We start from the raw sequence: 14,706 nt of genomic DNA on the forward strand, positions 1-14,706 counted from the left end.
CAAGTTGCACAGTCCTGAAGTCTTCAATTCAAACCTTTTTGAAAGGTTTCAAATGCCAAAACTACGGTCATGCTGGGTACGTCTCATGTCATCAGAATACACTGAGGATTGACACTTCTTTTGAAACTTCATCAACGACTCAGGAAGTCACTAATTCGTCGATAAATGACCAGATGGTAGCCACGTGATTACTAACGCCTTGTTGTGGGTACAACGTGCTGACAAAGTTCTGTCACGGACAAAGTACTGTGACTGTGTGAGACCAGATAGCTTTGAATGGGTACCTCGTAAGGATGGGAAAGTCACATTAATTTGGTGCCACTAGTGGCTGTCCATGTTGTATGATCCTTATAAAGTTGAGACAGACAATACGATGTGCCGTAGAGACTGACATCCTGTGATAGAGGCAAAAACAGAACGGCTGTGAGCAGCGTAAGAGGGGCCTAGGCGCTACATATATATAATAATAATTTATTGAATAATAGTGACTTATTAAATTTATCATTTACAAGAAACAATTGTTTTGCCTGGGGATAATAATTATCCAAGCCATGCTAATTGCCACAGCATCCTCTAAAAGTAATCACCTTGTCAGTAGCAGACATAGCATGAAAACTGACATCCTACCTCCACCCCCTTCAACCTCAACAGCCCCTCAAACTGTAGAATCACTTCCTCAAACACGAAGTCTACCATTCTCATACTCATCTTGTCAGAGTTCTTTGTCGCCAAATTACCGGGGAAATCGTGTCCACTAGCACACACCAAAGCCTATTTGGGAGAACAGGATTATCTTAAATACTCTATAGGATGATCTTGCCTGGGGAAGGTACTTTATTATACCTTATTATTCTCAGGAAAAAAATATCTCAGTCACATCGACGACCGTAATCTGAATTACATATGAAAAACTCATAAAAACCTAAAAGAAATACCTTGAAATGTATGTAAGCGACCTAACCACATGAGGGTTATGCAATCAATATTTCGGCAGGATTGAAGAAAGGGATGTGTTGCAAATCCTCCATCACAGCTTGTCGCCCTGGGGGAAAGTAACGGCTAAATACCGAGTACAAAGACTAAACACTGGTTTTAAAGAATATGATATGTTAGTCTGGCATTGAAAAACATCAGTAGTTTCCTGGGTGTTTAGAGGACCACCACCTTTTAATCTGCAGCCTATTCGTTAATTCTAATTGCAGGCAATAGGTGCCACCTTGCGAAGCTGGAACAGCGATACCATAAATCCTGTGTATGGTTTCCGGTGACCCGTTTTTATGTTGTTTTTCTGTATTATATACAGTCTGCAAAATAACCTGTCATCTTGTACTTGCTCTAAAACTATATGTTACTAGTTTCTGTGCTGTCCATCGTTTACAAACCTCTGACAAATTGTCTGTATGTATTTAACGATGATTTTAACACATACCAGTTTCTTGCAACTGGCATTTTAGAATTGTCTCAACAACACATCAAGAGTGAATGGTCTGTCTAAATTGACTATTTGGAACGCAACCCAATAAATTCACGTATTAAGCTACTCACTTATTGTTTTATTTAGATTGTAACTGATTTTTCAATTTTTGGCTTCACGCCGATTATAGCATTAATTCACCAATAACATGGCTTGAGAAACTTTCAACTTTCTGGTTTCTGTTTGTAGGGTAGTTTCTTTTCTTGGGGTATTGCGGCGGGGTGAATTCAGTGAAATTGCTGATGATAGCGCACCGATGTCCTTCCTCCACAGCTCCACACATGGTAAATATAAAGGAATTGTAATACGTCAACACGTAAGTAATGGAATACTGTAAGGGACATTCTCGCGATCTCGACTTACGGTATTCCTAGCCTCCAAAACCGATACGTTCGGACAGCAAGGTCTAAAGGGCAAAGCAGCTGAGAAAATTGTGTGAATGGGCAGCTGATACGCAGTGATGACAAAACGTGTAATGAGATCCTGCCACACCGATACCACCCGCCATTTACACAATTGTTGGAATGAACTATTACCAACTGACAAACAGTGGGATGATGACACCAAGTCGTAAGCATGTTTTTACAAGTAGCAGTTTTCCTGACAGGTAAGTGCCTATCTGAATGCTGAACCGTTTGGAAACAAGTCAGTCTAAGTCAGGAAATTGACAGAAACATATTTCCTCCGACTGCCAACTATCCATACCTTCTTTAGACAAAAATCAAACGGCTCGTCCTTTACTCGGACAGAACAACACCTGTGTTTTGCACTATGTTCCCAATACTAATTCACAAACACGTATCCCTACGTTTTAAGATCTTGCGAAAAATACTGTAAAGGTTCCAAATCACGTGGTCAAGTCAAGGATAATGACAGCCTAAGTAAACTTAGTCACAGTGTATTTCGTTACACTCCACCACTGAGTCTAACAAAACATAGTAGAAGGTCGCGTCAGGTAACCTTTCAGCGAACAGTGACCGTCCAATCAAACGCGAGACGGTTAAATAGATTTAACCAACCAGACAACGGCTACTGTTTAGGGATCAGAGGGACTTTCTAAAATATTCAGGTCACTGACACAAACAAAAATCCACATATAAGACAGTTAAGTGACCTGCAGTATATACGCTTTGGGGTTTCTGTTGACATGGTTACAACTAGCAAATGTTTCCGAAGGTAGCATCCTTGAATATTGCCAAAAGCACTAATTTCAGCGACTGTTTACTCACCGTTGTCATGGTTGTACGTACGCCGTGTGCATCACCCGGAAGCGATCGTACGCTAAATAGCATTCGGAATCGTTCGGGTACGAACCTTTCCGAGATAAAAAGTTCAAAAGGTATGTGCGAATGTGCACTTTCGCGATTTGGTAAGCTGTGTTCTGATTCGTCAATCTGATTCGTCAATCATTTAACCTGTGAAACCGTATTTGAATACTTTTTTTAAAAAAAAACAAATATAGAGGAGATATCAAGAAATCTAATCAATATAAGACGATGTGTAGACGATGTGAATCTATCAATGGTGCGGCTTGGAATCTGACGTCATCGTTGCTAGGACTACCATGGGCTAAGCGTCTGCGACAGGGAGACAGGTATCTAAATGACGTAAATGTCGAGACAGCTGCAAAGGGTGTTCTTAGGTAATTGCACATTTCTACAGGAAAAAAACACTTTTTGCAATTTTCAATTTTTAAAACACCAGAGCATATATTGTGAAAGACACCAAAGATCGCTCCATGTGGGCATGGGTAGAAATTACACGACAAAACAGATATTTTTTCTACATCATCTTGTCAACGATATAGTTACTTAGCAGAAAGCTTTCAGTTCTTAACAAAGATGGACAAGTTAGATTATTAATACAGAAATCCGCTGTGTCTGACATTTTCCACTGGTAACATGGTTTAAACAATAACTGTCAAACATTGCAAACAATATTAACAATTACGTCATTGTCCTTGTCAGTAAACTTTTCAACTTTTCAGTCGTGTTTCTTTGGTACATTCAGCTGTCTGGTCACACAAGACGTATACATGTAGTTATTTATCCCCGGCAACCCATGCTTGTCGTAAGTGGAGAGTAACCTGGGCAGGCTCGCTGATTTAGTATGACGCATGGTGTTCACTGATCACAGATGTCTGTGGCGATGCGCATGACGCCAGTCATCGGGTTGTTTACATCATTTCGCTGTAACGTTGCCGGATGCGGCGGTAAACAGCAAACAAACAACAAAATGCTCAGGTTGCCAGGGAGAAATACCTTGAGAAACAGGTGACAGGTGGATTTGAGCATTGGCGGCAGGTGTTTATTGAGAGGGTCATCGCAATGTTTAAAAACCATAGTTTTCTTGCGACGATGAATCAACGTACTGTTTAGATTTGATTGTTGTATGTAGAGGGTCATTGCTATGTTTAATTACACGTTTAAGTGACCGTTTTATTGTTTAGACTTCAGTTTAGAATTGAGATAATAATCGTAATAAGAACTGGTGTACGGGCTCGTAAAGTATATAATATCTGATTGTTTGGAGAGACTGGATCGACGTAATATTTACATAATAGTGTAGTATTGAGAAGGCCTTTGTACTCTATATAAATGTTTGATGTATTGTGGGGATTATGTTTAGAAGAGCCTTGTAATGTTGCCAATGGCTGTTGTACAGAGAGAGTTTCCATTATGTTTAGAACAGAGTGTTGTTCTGGGAAAATCATTCTTATGGTTAGACTCGATTCTCGTTTTAGAGAATAATTGTAATATGCAAACTGATTGTTTTTCCCAGTATCAAGATGATCAAGGTAAATGACTGTTTGCAGTTAAGGGACATTAATAATGTTTAGAAATTATTGCTGAATTGCAAGAGCCGTGTTAATGTTCAGGAAGCACTGGCATGATCATGCAGTTACGAAACGTTCTGTTGACATCGCTATGGTAATAATGTAGTATAATTAACAACAAAAGTAACACTAGTTTCGAAAAAATGAAATCTCATAAAAGTAAGCGTCGATACTTATGTCTTCTCTTTCAAATCTTGACAAAAGTTTATTTTCTTTTGCTGTTCAGTATACTATGTCCCGAGAATACTCGTATAGCCGAGAACATGTTTCAATGTCGAAATAATGGTTCTAAATATGTTCCGTTCCCTGTGAACAATAACTGATCTCTGGTCATAGTTACAGTGTTTTCATCTCATGCACAAGGAGGAAGCTGAATGAGGATTTACTGGATGTACTTCAGATTGCTCTTGTCTGAGGTATGTTCTTAATGTACAGCTTCGCCGTTTTCTCATTTAGCCAGGCCACACAGAAAGTGATAATTATCACACAGACCCGTATTAATCCTCATATCAAACAGATATGGGAAGATTTACGAACCCTGCATGAAGGGCAACGTAATGACTTCCTCTGAAACAAAAGATCAGGAAACAACAGTCCTTCAATATCAATATGTTCTCCATAACTCTGTGGTATAATGGGCCATCCGTTTCATCTAGCTGGGTCAAACATCAGTTGATGTATGTTCTGGAACCGTGCTTCAGGTCGTTAACATGTCTCATATCAATATCTGGCGTTCACATTCACTGGACCAATCATCTACAGTACAGTTTGGGATTACCTTAAGCATCCTATGGCACCTCGGCCACATCTCCCTGGCTACACTAACGCTTGGTATCACAATACATATTTCAATTTTGATAGCAATAAACAAACATGTTTCACTTAAAAGGAGTACAAGGCAGACGAGAGGTCCTGAACCTGGGGAAATCTAGACTTGCTTCGATTAGAGCTTTAGCAGTGCAGAGAGGGAAAATAATATGGTTCCGGAACTGTGAGACAGACTACTCCCCTGTGAAAAGGATCACTTGACACAATCTGACTGCTGCCCGGAACCAGTGGCGTCATATCCCATTTCTGATGATTAGACGTCTGACATTTTGCATTGATACCCGAGGTTAGCGTACATGATATTGACTGACAAGTGTGACATTCTGAAGGGAGTTTCAAGACTTATTTTAAGTTCTCATGTTTATAAGTTCATTTGGGGGGTTTAAAAACAAAATAAAACGCCCTCCCCTTCCCTCCATGCCCCAATGTACCTCCCATCCAATCATCTACTCGAAATGGCCGGGCCGATGGCCATCGCTCAAATGTCCATGATCAAAGTAAATACATGGATAGCAAATTCCATGTCTGCTAGCACCGCTTAGAAGTTTAATGGAGGTTGGACCCCCACTGTGTTTGTAATACACTAATCTCAGCTAGTGTCAGCGCAGATTCAGTTAGCCGAATTGTTTAGTTATTGTCAACAAATGATTCCAACACCACGAGGATGGACTGTCTGAATGACATGACATGTACTTTAGTTATGTTCTGTAGAAGGACGCGGGCATTATCAACATTTTAATTAACTTTGTTTCCTGCTGGCGGGAGTATTGGTGTAAGTCGACTTCCTACCGGTACTCTGCCTGGCAATCCGTCAATGTCAGTTTGTCAGCGATATGTATAGATTCCCCGTTCAGCCTTTATTGAACCACCTCCGGTGCTTACTCGAACATTTGCACAGAACGGTGGATCTGTCCCCTCGCGGCGTGTCATACAAAAAGACGATATATTATGATACTTGTTGTTTCCGTGGCAGAAGCTAGGTATTATGTACAAGAACAAAGCCTTAGGATATTTGTGTATATGGAAGTGGTATCTGTGTTAAACTCACAAATATTTTTAAGGCGGTATAATATGGTAGTTTTTGTTTCTCTGCCTTGGTGTCAGCATTTGACTCAAAGTACAAAGGATTGGCCTACTGTACAGAGTTCCTTCACTTTGGCAAGCCAGGGCCCATGGTCGCCCTGGATTGTTTCAGCACCAGACCCCTGCACTTGCTTCTCGCCGCTTAAAGCATGTAGTATTATTACAACAAGTAACACAGATCTTAAGAATGGGAGGAGCTGTGGGCCAGCGATTGAAGCGTTCTCCACGCCAAAGACTGGTTCGATTCCCCAGAGAGGTACCATGTGTGAAGCCCATTTATGGTGTCCCTTGCCGTGATATTGCTGGAATAATGCAAAAAGCGGCGTAAAATTAATCACACTCACTTAAAAGTCGGTCTGTATAACGAAACGTTTAAAACACTGAATACTGCGGGTTTGAGGCGACAGTCTAATGGGTCACAGATATAAAATATCAACTCACCAGAATCTTGGCATTTGAGTGAGTGAGTGAGTCTAGTTTTACGCCGCACTCAGCAATATTACAGCTACATAGCGGCGGTCTGTAAATAATCGAGTCTGGACCAGACAATCCACTGATCAACAAGATGAGCATCGATCTCCGCAATTGGCAACCGATGACATATGCCAACCAAGTCAGCAAGCCTGACCATCCGATCCCGATAGTCGCCTTTTACGACAAGCATAGTCGCCTTTTATGGCCAGCATGGATTGCTGAAGGCCTATTCTACCCCGGGACCTTCACGGGTATTTGGCATTTGACTGTGAAAGAAACCTGATTAACTAAAAGAAGCGTGTTTACAAAGTCAGTGGTCAGGCAGACTATCACTTAATCAATGATAATGCAAATTACAGAAAGCACACTCTAAAGATCTAGAGCATTTAGCACCGCATCTCTGAGCATGGTTAAATACACTTCAGATTGATGGGCTCTTGATGATTTTATGAATGCTTCATTTCTACTCCGCGATCTTACGGAACAGATACGCTATCCCTGGGAAATATATTACAGGCATGCATGCACCTTTCTAAAAGATGTATCTCGTCTGTACACTGCATACACACCCCTAGATTGTCTATCAAGTCTGCATCATATAAAGACCTTACAACGGTCAGTCACGTTGGATATATTGATCTAGACAAGTGACATAACTCCTTTGACTGTCAAACACTTTATAATGGAATGTGTGGATTTTTCGCTGTTCATTTTACTGTTCAAACCATGTCAGACCTTTTCGTAGTATTCAATTTTAATGCATTTGAAGGAAATGAAAATAAATAATAGCATGTAGATTTGATATTCTGAATGACAGTTTTTACCTTAATAGGACGTGAATTGTAATACTTGCAGCAAATTGTAATACAAACGGAAATTGTACTATACATTTACGTAAGTTTTAATAATCTTAGTTGCTGTAAAATGAAACAAATATTACGAAAATTGTAATAACAGTTTTGACGCGTGTGGACGTCGTGGTAGCTGAGCGAGCTAGGCGGCTGACTTTGTGTGTCGGCGATTAGATGCCTGACTGTGCGGGTGCGGGTGCGGGTGCGGGTGCGAATCCAGAATGGGACTCAACCAAAAAGATACTAGAATTTGTACTTTTCTAAGAAAGTGTAACCTTAATATGACACATCTCACATCCGATGACAGTTTCGGTAATGTATAAATAATCTGCAGGGTCGCACAGATGATTATTGTGATATTCAGATATGGAGGAAGCAATAGGATTGTTTGTGATGAAGACCTTTATATTACGGATTTTCAAAATTGTGTTAGTTATTGGTTTTTATACTTTCGTGTTAGTTCTACACGTCTTAAAACTACCAAAGATTATTTGTGTTTCTTTTGATTATTAAAGTTGACTGTTTTTCATTATGGGATGATTTTCACTGTTGACACAACTAAATATTTTACGAGTAGTCTTTTTCAGTATTTTAATGTTAATTAGATCTGAGGTTCGTCATGGTATATACAGAAATAACAGGATATTGCTTGTTTACGCTTTAAAAAGTAGGCTTATTATTCTTCATTTGGAATTATTTTAAATGTTGAAGTATTTGAAGTTAATTTGATGTCTTGATCATACGTTTCGATCATACATTCAAATATTGCGCTGTCACACTTTAATTTAACCTGGTTCGTATTATTTACATATTACTTCATATTACTGTATTTTGTGATTTTTTATGAGAGAGAATTTGCTAAGGATATCATGTATCGCTGGCGCCTGATTAATCTGTCCAGATGTACAATATATTGAGAGTTGACACTTATATGACCATTCAGTATTTAGTTGAACACTTGCCATCATGTATGAATAAATGAAAACATTAGAGTAAGTTACTTCCATATCCTTACGACATGAAATGGGAGCGGGCAGTGGCACTTAAATATCGGACTTTGATTCTACCTGACTTCTACCAATGTCAAACATACAAAATGTTTCTTGCACATTTTGAGACTCAATAACTGACATTCAATGTGGTTTACGTAAAAACTGAAGTACCATTGATCACTTAGTGAGTTAGAATCATCAAAAATCTGAAAGAAATGAGGCTACAATACAGACAAGAATATAATCAATTAAGAAATAAATACAAAACTGGTAAATCCTTATTAACAGATGGATCCAAGGACGTTGGTGCGGCTGCTTTTTTCACTGTATAGGATCCACAACAATATCTTCTCGACTATCCGATAAACTCTCTCTTTACAGTTGAGGCAAATGTCATATTTACCGCATTAGAATGTATTAATAAACACATAAACAATACACATTCTCTCTCTTTTGTGCCTTTGGTTTATTAAAAATGTGTCTTCTCAACTTCGACTTTCAATAGAAATTATTGAATTATATAATTATCTTGCAACTGACCAATACGACATGGTTACCCAGTCATGTGGGAACTTCTTATAATACATGAACCGAACTTGCTGCTAAGGCAGAACTCAAAACATCTGTGACACCACTCCTAATTCCATAGTCTCATTATAAAGCTATCATCAAATCTCCGTGATCTGAGGCAGAAAAAGTGGGACACCCAGGTAAGTATCATTAAATTACATCAAGTGAAACCATCTTCGCTCCAGCCTACTTGGGTTGTCAGTCCAGATTTAAGGAGGTCATTGTGCAACGGTGTCGGACTGGTCATACGCGATAATCACACAATACGTATTCCAAGGTGAAGATGCTTCGTTTTGTATCCCTTGTGATGAAAGAATCACGGTCAAGTCCTGCTTGACTGTATGGATTTTTCCCTGACAAGGGATAACTATTTCAATGTAAAAACTATTAAGGATAGTTTTTCTTGTGTAAATTTTTATTCTACATAATTAATTAACAGTTTAGATTATCAGCTGGGATTGTTCAAAACTGTATCTTCAAATCGACTTAAAGTATTGTAAAATATTGCCCTCTTCTGAGGGTACGTAAGTCTCAAAACGTTTTACGTAAACTAAAACTTAAATTTTAAACTTTTTACTGCCAGTATATACGTAGTTTTGAGTTATGGCTTGAATGCCCAAAATTAATAACATCTGAAGGGATGGCGTGATCCTAGCTAGGATCCATGCAGGAAGCAAATGTACTGTCTTCTACATGGTCCCTAGTAAGGAGGTCTACCTTCAGTTGTTACCAATCTACAGCCTGATGTATACTGTATTGTCATTTATAGTCAAAATACTTTAAATTTAGATGTATATTAGATTTATATCTGTGATAATCTAGTTGCTTTACATTCCTTCACAGACAGATAAGTGTATTCTCTAAATATGTTTTACATTCATTTATAAATGTACCGCTGCCTTAGTCAAGATATGGCTGAAATACTGAAGATGTGACATTAAACGCTAACTCACTCACTCACTCACTCCTTGTTAATCATCGAGGACGGCGAACAAAAAAGAACACTTACTGTAAACATCCTAGCTCATAAAAATACATGCACGTTTATGCAGTTGCAAACATGAGACATTTGAGGCAAAAGATTTGGGTAACGTGTGTCTTTTTGCTCATGGGGTTGAACGGTAATGTATCGCCACAATAGTTCCGCTTCTATATTCAGTGTATTTAAGACGTCTGAAGACGGCTGTGTCAACATGGTCAGGTTACCACGACAGGTTAACTACACAATGTCGTAGAGTGCAACGCCCCAGTAACTCTCTGAGCCGAAGTCCATTATTTTGAAGGATGGAGAGTTACGAGGACATTATCCTACTTAAACTACATTCAAAGTACTGAGAATATTTCTGTTATCAAAAGTAAATGCCAAAATAACAAAATGAAGTGAAAAATGAAGAAATTGGTATACATGTACAGTACTTTTCATGATTGGAGCGATTATACAATGGAATGACGTCACAAATGTAATTTAATATCTTATATCAAAACGGCATAGACCTACCTCTCAACATTTTGTTATTTATTATGTGACTCGAAACCATAAGACATTCAATTTGTGTAATGTTTGCGTTGCTTTTTGGTGACCCATCCGTAGTGGATCGCCACAATAAGTCTGCTTAGAAATGCAGTGTTTTCATCTCTAATGTTGAGCAGTTCACAAAGACGAGGTTACCTAGCCCCACCAGTAGAACACGCACGTTGTGCCCTTTACTGCACAGTGGTCTTAAGTGCACAGAAATCATAAATATAAATGAGTGGGCGGAGCTTATGTGACCATGTCATGCGTGTTTCGTACGCACAACTTCTCAACTGAACACGGAAGTGCATTTATTTCTGCTGACTCGTATAAAGTTGAAAAGCGTGCAGTGAGAGTGTATTTCCCCCCAACTACCATTTAAATATTAAGCAAAACATAGAAATATACAAATGTTTGTTGAAAATTCGATCGTAATTATGTAAGGGACCGTGGACAATTTATCGCTGGGGTGAGGTGATGATGAATTTTATGACACCAGAGTAAGTGACCCCCAGGCATGTCATGAACAAAATCAATAAACACACCACTTGTAATTGATTATCAACCACACGATAAACATGATTTGTGAAAAGATAATGCTTAAAGTTAGTGCTTTCAACTCATGATAGGAAGCTACACTTCACAAAGTGGCCACCAGAAGCAAAATATGGAAAGATCTGCAGCCAATAAAACTCAGGCGATTATTTTAAGAAGGGATCATTTTCTTTTTTTCTAAAACTTACAGCATAGTTTCTATGTAGTAAGATGTAGCACCACATGTGATATACATATATAAGACATATATAAGTACATATCATAAATTTCATTTTTCACAACTTTCTTAGTTCTGGCAAAGGGAAGCAGTTCAACATGCTTTCCTAGTAGACACGCAGACAACACATGGTTGCAGTTATGTGCAGCCTTAGTTAAGTAATTAATTAATAAGAGACATAATAGTCAAGTTCATGAAATATGGCATAACTTTACTATGCCAATGTTTAGTACATGCAGCATACACTAACAACAAAACATCAGCCTCTCTCAAATCATAAATGTAGTCCATCAAAGTAACCGCCATCACTTGTCATGTACAGTGATGTGGACACCTGTTCCTAGAAATTGGTTGGCATCAAATTCTGTTCATTTGCATTCTGGTTAACCACTTCATTATTGTTTTCCTCACATCCATCAGAATGCAAGCAATCGATTCTTATACCCGAAAATACACCTCTTACTGCTCTGAAGTACAAAAAGATATGTATTATTTTTATAATGTATAAAAACAATTTGCACAGAGTTCACTTATGTATGTGATCAATGGTGAAATATGGCAACGGAGCCAGCTGGCATGCATGACATGTCCTGCTGGAAGACCTATTAGTGCCACCTTGTTGACTTGAACATTTGCCACACAGTTACAACTACGTTATTAGAAAACATGCCAGGAAGCACTTTTGACCCTGCTGATTTGATGACTGGTTGCCAGTGTTAGGAAAAAAATGACAAGATGTCTATACAAGGGGTGGTTACATTAGGTACTGCTGTGGTAGCCACTGGTGGTTCGTACAATCACAGCAATCAGTACGTATGACAGCAATAGCTGACCTTAACTGCACAGAAAGGTCTAAGTGCACAATGGATATTTTCAAAAAAGGCAGAGCAAAACGAAGATGCCATTTCATTTCGTACCAGGACTCTGGGCAGCTGGCAGCTGTTCTAAGGTGCACGCTGACTGAAAATCCCCTTGATCCCAAGCATGGTAATTTACCTTCAGTTGCTGGCGATCTACAGCCAGATTTTATTTTTATCAAACTATAAATGTGTGATAATCTATACTTACCTTTAATACTGTTATAAAAAAGTGTATAATAGCCTATGTATACTCTGAGACCATATAATAGATATGGTCTCTGGTATACTGAAAAAGTTTTTGAAAAAATGAAGTCCCATAAAAGAAAGCGTTCATGTTTATGGAACGTTCATGGTAAAGTGACGTAATGATCCCAGATGAGATGATATCATGCGGTTTGACGTCCATACGAAACATTCGCTCAAACACACCAACAGTGAAGCAAAACCAGAGCTTCAGTACGTGCATCGACAGAGCTGCTGATCGTTCGCGTACGACCACGAAAGACAACTCATGCTCAAAACTGGTCCATGCTGGTCACTCGTCTAACGAACCCAACTCAAGCAGAAACAGTAACAGCATCCTTAGTTCATGGACGGTGTCCAGCGATACGATTAGGCATCGTCTTCGGGCTGATGGAATCCACTGCCAACGGTCATATGTGTGACCGGTTCTGACAGTCAACAACACCAAGGACGTACGCTTACAGCCCTCCCACAGCGAGGGTGTCGATGGACTGTGTGGCTCGGAACATTAAAGGGGCACTGATGCGGAGCAATTTCCGTGGACTGGTGTAAACTTTTGTTATTGTTTTTCTCCCGTGAGTACCCGGATGATATCCCAGAATTCATGACTGGTTCGTGACCTCTGCTGCGCATTCCATAAGCGCAATTGATAGTTTAGTTATAGACAGATCAACTTAGGTGAGGTCATTTTTACTTCATTACAAATGTATTATGAAAACAAATGAAATACTTTGAAGGTTAATCATCTGCCAGTGGTAGAAATGGTAAAAAACTATCAGGACAGAAAAATAACGAAGCCAATGTACCTCTCTATATTTTGTCTGATAAACCTAATTAGTTTATTGTATATATGATATTATTATATCATAGTTGTATGATTCTGAAAATTAATAAAAGAACACACGATCTGCTTATACTCATAGTAAATTTCTAACACAAAAGCAACATTTATACATTGTATAGATTGCCAATGTGGATCCTATTTCACACACATACGCGATCTAGTGTGTGTTTTCTGTCATACAGATTCTGCTGAATGCTACAACAAATAAATTAAAACAAAATGCAAATAATGAATGTAAAACAGACTAATTTTATAGCAACAATGTCAGGCTACTACCTTGTTCAGGAATGTATCCATCAATATCCACATAAAAGAAATCGTATTCCATTCATCTGCAGCTGGTAAATAATCATGCTCTGTGTCGCGTGTCTTACAACTGTCTAGTTTGCGAAAAAGTAACACATCGTTTCACGTCTTTCGATGGTGAAAAACAGATAAACCTCTCATTGGTCTCCCAAGATAGCACACCTGGCAACTAATTGTATGATGTCCACTATTCTAAGTAATTTAGTTAACCAATAATGAGCAATCAATCAACGCAAGGGTGGTTAATTCTTTGAAGGGAGGATGTTGTTTTTGCACTCACTCTTTACGACAGGGTGTAGTCATCTACACACACTGCCTTTTGACAAATCCGCTAGAAGATACAAGTAATTAATCAATCAGTGTGTTATCGGTTAATCCTTTGATCGATGTTTGTTTTTGTAACTCAGCTGATAAACCCTCTTGCATCACTTACATGCACATATTACATAACATGCAAATACATTTGCCATTACAGACCTTAATTTATAATGCTGAGTATTTACTCCAGACAGGAGAAATGCCAAATTTGAACCTTTGTTGTGTAACCGAAGTGGTGTTACTACTAATTATACCTGTTATAAATTCACTAATTGACCGTCCAGAGAATGATGACAAATAACGCGTGTAGGTTTACACCATCAAACGCGAGTTACAGCAAGGAAGATGTAATATCTGTGTCGCACGCAGCCTGAAAATACTTATGGGACGAAACTGTTTTGAGGATACCAACGGAATTTCGTTACATAAGGAATACACACATGCCTTTGCTGTGTACTTGGGTAAATAGGTGAAATAAGGGTTTTTTAACGTAAGAAAATTTTCAGATTTCTCTACCAAATTCAAAGTCATCGTTTTTCGTTTACGAATTCAAATAAATCAACTGTGTGTTTTTATTATCATAAATAATAAACCATTGTAGCCACCATAGCTACCAAAACTTACGTATGATATTTGCTATCACAGCTGAACCAACACTCAAAACTACCTATATATAAAGCTTTGCAATCTTCCGTGCTGAAACAAATGGCTTGCTATGTGCTTGTAGACATCATATTTTCAT

This window comes from Haliotis asinina, chromosome 15 (assembly GCF_037392515.1).
Source record: "Haliotis asinina isolate JCU_RB_2024 chromosome 15, JCU_Hal_asi_v2, whole genome shotgun sequence".
NCBI classification, from domain to species: Eukaryota; Metazoa; Mollusca; class Gastropoda; order Lepetellida; family Haliotidae; genus Haliotis; species Haliotis asinina.